Here is a 6229-nt window from a genome sequence, read left to right on the forward strand (position 1 = left end):
CTTTGCTTTACTGTGACATTTACTTTTTCTTTTTTTTTTTTTTTTTTTTTTTTACATTTTTATGCTTTACTACAGTATGACATTTTAATTTTTTTTTTTTCATTTTTTTCATTTTTGATGCTTTACTGCACTAACATTTAAATTTTTTTTTTTTTTACATTTCTGATGTATTTTTTTTTTACATTCTTGATGCTTTACCATGACATTTAATTTATATATAAATAAAATATAATTTTTTTTTTTTTTTTTTTTTTTAAATACGTTTTTGATGATTATAACTGACAACTAATGAAAATCCCAAATTCAGTATCTCAGAAAATTAGAATATTAGGACAATACAAAAAAAGGATTTTTAGAAATGTTGGCCAACTGAAAAGTATGAGCATGTACAGCACTCAATACTTAGTCTGGGCTCCTTTTTCCTGAATTACTGCAGCAATGCGGCGTGGCATGGAGTCGATCAGTCTGTGGCACTGCTCAGGTGTTATGAGAGCCCGGGTTGCTCTGATAGTGGCCCCATTTTTATGATAATGTGATGCCTTACTAATCGGACACTCGGATGAAAATCGGTTGCTTTCAACATCAAGATGAATGTTACAGTCTCCCACTGTAATGACTTTATCTGTACTAAGAACTAACTCAGATTAAGTAACTAATTGTTAGTAGATGTGTTTTCCAGCTTCAGTGTGAAAGACTAAGAGTAAAGCTCTCAAATTAGTTATAACTAAGTTTAGGGACGATTAATAAGCTGGAGAGATGAACCCACAGAAAGTCATCAGCTGAATCTGCAGCTCCCCACAGCTCTGAGGAGATTTATAGTGAGTTTCAGATCATCGTCCGGCTGCTGCAACATTTCGGTTTAGCCCTTTCACCTCTCTCATGCTGTTGTTTTTGACAGCAGCAGGCAGCTGTTTCCACTGAAAGATCCCTCTGCCCAGCAGCAAACAGCAGACAGACACAGGCCAGGTTTCCATTCAGATGTAGCAGCAATTATAACTGAATTCTGTGGGAATCAGGAAAAACTTTATTGATCCCTGCAGGGAATTGATTTGTTACTTAACATTCAGTAAAGAGGAAGTATAAAATAGTAACTATAATAGATGCAAAAAGTAAAAACAATGTAATAATAAATGCAAATGATGATACATTTATTTCCTTTCAATGCACTCAAGGACAAAGACAAGCCATAAAATACAGCATAAATTAGGTTGCATGAAATTAATATGGTTGCACTGAACGCGCGTGTTGGAGGTGTTTGGTTGTGAAGTGAGAAGCAGAATCTTGAAATCAATACGATGTTTAATAGGGAGCAAGTGCAGCTGCTGGAGGACAATATGTATGTTCCATTGAAGAGGATCTGCTTAATGATTCAGGCTGTCGCTTCTGAACCAGCTGAAGTTTATGGACGTGTTTATGAGGAAGACGAGAGAGGACAGAGTTACAATAATCAATGCGAGTTGCGATAGATAAGTAGGAGGCATTGTCCATGATTGTCAGCAGTTTATCACAGCATGCGTGTACATTAACTGCAATATGCAAATGTAAAGTGAATAAAAAGGTGCAATGTGGGTCGACAGTAGATGAAGTTTAATGGTGGAGGAAGAGGAGGAGTTGTGTAGATGAAGTTGGGTTGCGTTCAGTGGACGGACTGAACGTGCTCCTCTGATTGAACCGGAACTCTGTGCAGAGGTTTGGCAGATGTCTTCCATGATGACAGTTTTGACAACATCTTCCTCTCCACAGCTCCATGCAGAGGATCCAGCTCGTCCCCCCCAGGACTGAACCGCCCCTCAGGCTTCTGTTGCTGTTTACCAACCTCGCCGTGGTGCCAGATGTAAAGTGATCAGGGGATCAGCAAAGTAAGCAGGGTTCATCTTCTGGGGTCCACTAACATCAAAACAACTAACACTGTCGATTCTAGAAAATAAGAGGCACAGATACAGACCTGCAGTGGCCTGAGCCAGAGCTTTCCTTCAGCTGTGGCAGTTGATCCCCTTTTACTTCTGATGTTATTCAAACATTTCCAGGAAAATGACCTTTCCTGGTGATTTAATACACTTTTCTGCAGTGGAGGAGGACTGTTCAGGGCAGGATAAAGAGCCATTCATCTGACTAGAAAAATCAGATTTCACCTTTTGACTGAACAGAGAAGTACTACATGTTCTTGGCATAAAGTCGTTTTAATAAATCAGTGTTACAGAATGAAGCACTGAAAAACACACTGTGAAGGATTTACAGACCGAGCAGAAATAACTACAAATTGTCAGAGTGCTTGTGAAAACTCTTTTATTCACCCACAATACGCCACGTTCCCTGCTAATTACACAGTTTAATTCATTCTCACCAGCAGCGGTTTGGTGGTTGATTCTCTCTAAACGGTTAAAGGGCAATGCAACTAAATTTGACTTGAAAACTGAACCTCAATCCACCGAGACAACACATTCTCCAGTAACTTCATTATCGAAAATACGAATTTCTACTCCTCCTCCAGAGTTTGCAGCACCTGGGATTTTGCAGTTCATTGAAAGTGATTTTTCCAGCCAGGAGACAGTTTACAGGGGAGATGGGTCAATGGGTGATTTAGATTTGAGAGCTAAAGAAGCTGATCTTCTTATGTAATGCTCCTAATGTTCCCCGCGCTGCTTCACAGAGATCCTGTTCCCAAATTTAGACCGATCCATCCGAAGCCTCAGATACAAGAAAAATAAAATAATGAGTGTGATCAGGTTGCCAGGCAGTGGCTTCGACAAACAGAGTCTGACTCTGTAATATTGCTGCTGTTGTCTCCAAAGATAACACTTTAAAGCTACCGTGCTTCTCTGTGCAATTGATTTTCTTTTTTTAATTCAACCAAGAAACATCAAAAACACATCAGATTGATTTGATAACCTGTTATTGTTCAAGTGTTTTAATCGCTCAGCCTTCAGCTCCACTTGATTTCTCTGAGCCGCTCTGAAAACACCAGGCAAACAGTTCTTTCTTTATCTTCACTGGTTGTTTATCTCAAATACAGTAAGCTCTATAATTATTGTGTCCTCTCTGCCGCCGTGTGAACTTTTATTATTACTGTTATTATTATGATAAATATAACTAATTCTGAAGATTTGGCAAATATTACAGATTCACAGTCAGAGTTGTGATGAACTGGTGATGTAATAAATGAGTTATTAATCTTTATCAAAAGAATAGAGAATTTACGCACCAGCTTATCTTGTACAAACTCTGTAATCATCAAACCAGCTGCAGCTGTCGCTCATAAAAATAATGTGCCATGAATTTCTAATGATATGAGGGTCACACAGGGTTTGAAGTTATCAATCACAAACTAATTAAATTGTTTAATTAAAAAAAAAAATTGTATGAAAAAAGTGTCATGGCAGTAACTGCATCCATGTTCACCAGCAACACAACAGAAGTGTTTCCAGGGGACACTGAAAAGTGATGAACAGTTTCCTGTCTCACCTGTTTGTTTGTGGATTCCTTGTCTCTTGTGCTCATTGTGTGTGTGCTTGTACTAGTGTGAGAAAATCATATATATAATAATGAAAAAAAAGAAATTGTGTTGGTTACAGCTGCTTAAGCATCGACTTTCATATCAAACTGTCCTGAACCTCCAGACATGTCGCAGCCGTCGTGTCTGTTGTGCAGTCGGTGCTGCTTTACAACCACACCAGCCAATATTTAGATGTTTCCCAGCAAAGTTACACTGACGTCTGAGGGCACGGGGATTTATTTGGGGCATGAAAACAATGATGATTTCAGCGCGGACAGACCCGTGCGCTCAGATGTATTACATCAACATTGCAGCAGTGTTTGCATCAGCCTGCAGAGATCACACAGCCGCCTCTACCGTCACACACGCTCCAAAAATACAGACATTTCACACATTATCCACCGGGAATTTATATCAGGTAGAATTTAATAATGTGTCACATAACCAGCTGTGGCTTGTGTCTGCTGCTGCGCTGACGGCCTTCACCACAAAATACACATCCTGTGCCTCTAACTGAAAGCATCTGGTCTGGTGCAAGACAAAAAACACCTCAAAAAGAAACATGCTGAAGTCTTTGTTTTCCTGCTTTAACACACACACACACACACACACACACACACACACACACCACTGAGACTTCAGCTTCTCATTAAGTCCTTGCTCAGTACGAGGAGACACAGTAAGATGTGACACACAGCGTGGCGGCCTGTAGATGCAGGAAACCTCTGCTCCGAGTTGTGTTGTCACTGAAATGAAGGAACCTGCAGAGCGAACATGAATTCTGATATAACATCTGCCACTAGCTGGAGTCCTGAGCAGGTCGTCTTCAAAGGAGGCAAATGTCCGAATAAAAAAAACAACCATTTAGCGTGAATAAGAGAGAGCGCGGTCCCAGGAGCCGTATTGATTCCAGAGCCAGTCGAGACGTAAATGTCGCTCTCTGGCTGTGTGCAAACATTTTATCAGTAAAGAGCTTGTTACAGTATCGACGGGGGTTCATCCCCCACAGTCTGACACAAACCAGATCAGGCCAAAAGCAGAAATAACTTTATGTCTCCCATTTGCCAAGATTTATGTTGGCTGGAACATGTAAGAAATCGGTCTTCATGTCCGAGCCGGAGAAACTATTACAACATCAGTTTGACCTTTTCTTCTATTTTCAGAATATTTGTTGTGATGAAGTCTCTGTCTTCCACCTCAGAGAGAAGCCCATTCTTCACATTCAGGTCTTGAGTAAGATACTAACCTCACAGTATCACTGAGTTCGTCCTTCTGCACAGGGTTTAAAACATAAAGAACAGAATGTAGTAAGCTAAAATACAAACGATCGAAAATATAATCAGATATTTAAGTGAGTTTTGTCCATAAGTAAATTTTATTTCAGCAGAACATTATGATGTCACAGTGAAGTTGACCTTTGACCTTTTTAGATATAAAATGTCATAACTTCATTTTATCCTTATAGACATTTGAGTCAATTTGTGTCGTGATGATTATTGAATGAATTTGTGAGTTATGGCCAAAAATGTATTTTGTGAGGTCACAGTGACCTTTGACCTTTGACCAACGAAATCTGTCCAGTTCATCCTTGAGTCTGACTGAACATTTGAGTCAAATTAGTAGAAATTCCCTCAAAGCGTTACTGAGATGTTGCGTTCACAAGGCGAATACCATGTTTTGTGAGGTCACCGCGACTTTGACCTTTGACCCCCAAAATCTAATCAGTTCATACTTGAGTCCTGGTGAATGTTTGTGCCAAACTTGAAGAAGTTCTGTCGAGGCGTTAATGAGATATCGCATTCACGAGAGTGGGACGGACACGCCGGTTACAGATCAATAAACCTTCTCATGACTCCGTGTGTGATGGATCTGCAGCCGCAGGGACGGACTCAGGCTCCTCTTTAACTCCGACACACTGTCTTTCACCACAAATTGATCCGTCTCCACCTCCACCTGTAATTCCCCCGAGCAGAGAGAGCTTCGTAATGTCATCGCCGTCTGCTCTGACACTCAGTCACAACAGCCCCAACTGGTGTCACCGGCTGAACGACTGTTTCTCAGAGCAAATAGCAATGTCATAACTAAATTGGTTTATTACTCAGGCCATGATGAAAATCAGACCTGATCAAAGTGCGAGCAAATCTGCCTTTTCATATCGTCCTGCAGTCTGAGCCGCCGCCGCCGCCGCCGACCTGCACACGGTCCACTGACACACACAACAACAGACGGCTGCTGACACCAAGTACAAACACAGTGATCCCATTAGGACTGAAGGAAGGCGGCCTGTTCAGGTGGGTCACTGCGGAGCTTTATGAGATGAAGAGGCGCTTCGTGTCGGCCTGAGTCACCGTCTCCCTGCGGAGCGAGACATCAGTCTGAATATTTTGGCAGCATAATCTAATCTGTTCAACTTCAGCCCCGTCTGCCGCTGGCCTTTAACAGCACGTCCAATCAGATCGCAGCTGACCGAGGGAAGCGCCGCCGAGTCTCCAGATATGTTCAAAATAAAGACAGTTTTTTTTATTTGTAAAATATAGAAATGATCATGAAGACATGCTGAGGCTGAGCTGGATCACGTCATGGTGAAGTGATATTTCAATCAGGAGAGATTTCATTCTGATAAATAAATACACCTTTATCACCATGTGGAAACAGGAAAGGAAAAGTGGGATGTGAGATCGTGATGTCATCATATTTAAAAGGAAGTGAGGCTGTGCGACGTATAGGACCCCCCCC

The sequence above is a fragment of the Seriola lalandi genome, unplaced genomic scaffold (assembly GCF_002814215.2).
Source record: "Seriola lalandi dorsalis isolate HSWRI2012SDOR001 ecotype SW California unplaced genomic scaffold, Sedor1 jcf7180002054773, whole genome shotgun sequence".
Lineage (NCBI taxonomy): Eukaryota > Metazoa > Chordata > Actinopteri > Carangiformes > Carangidae > Seriola > Seriola lalandi.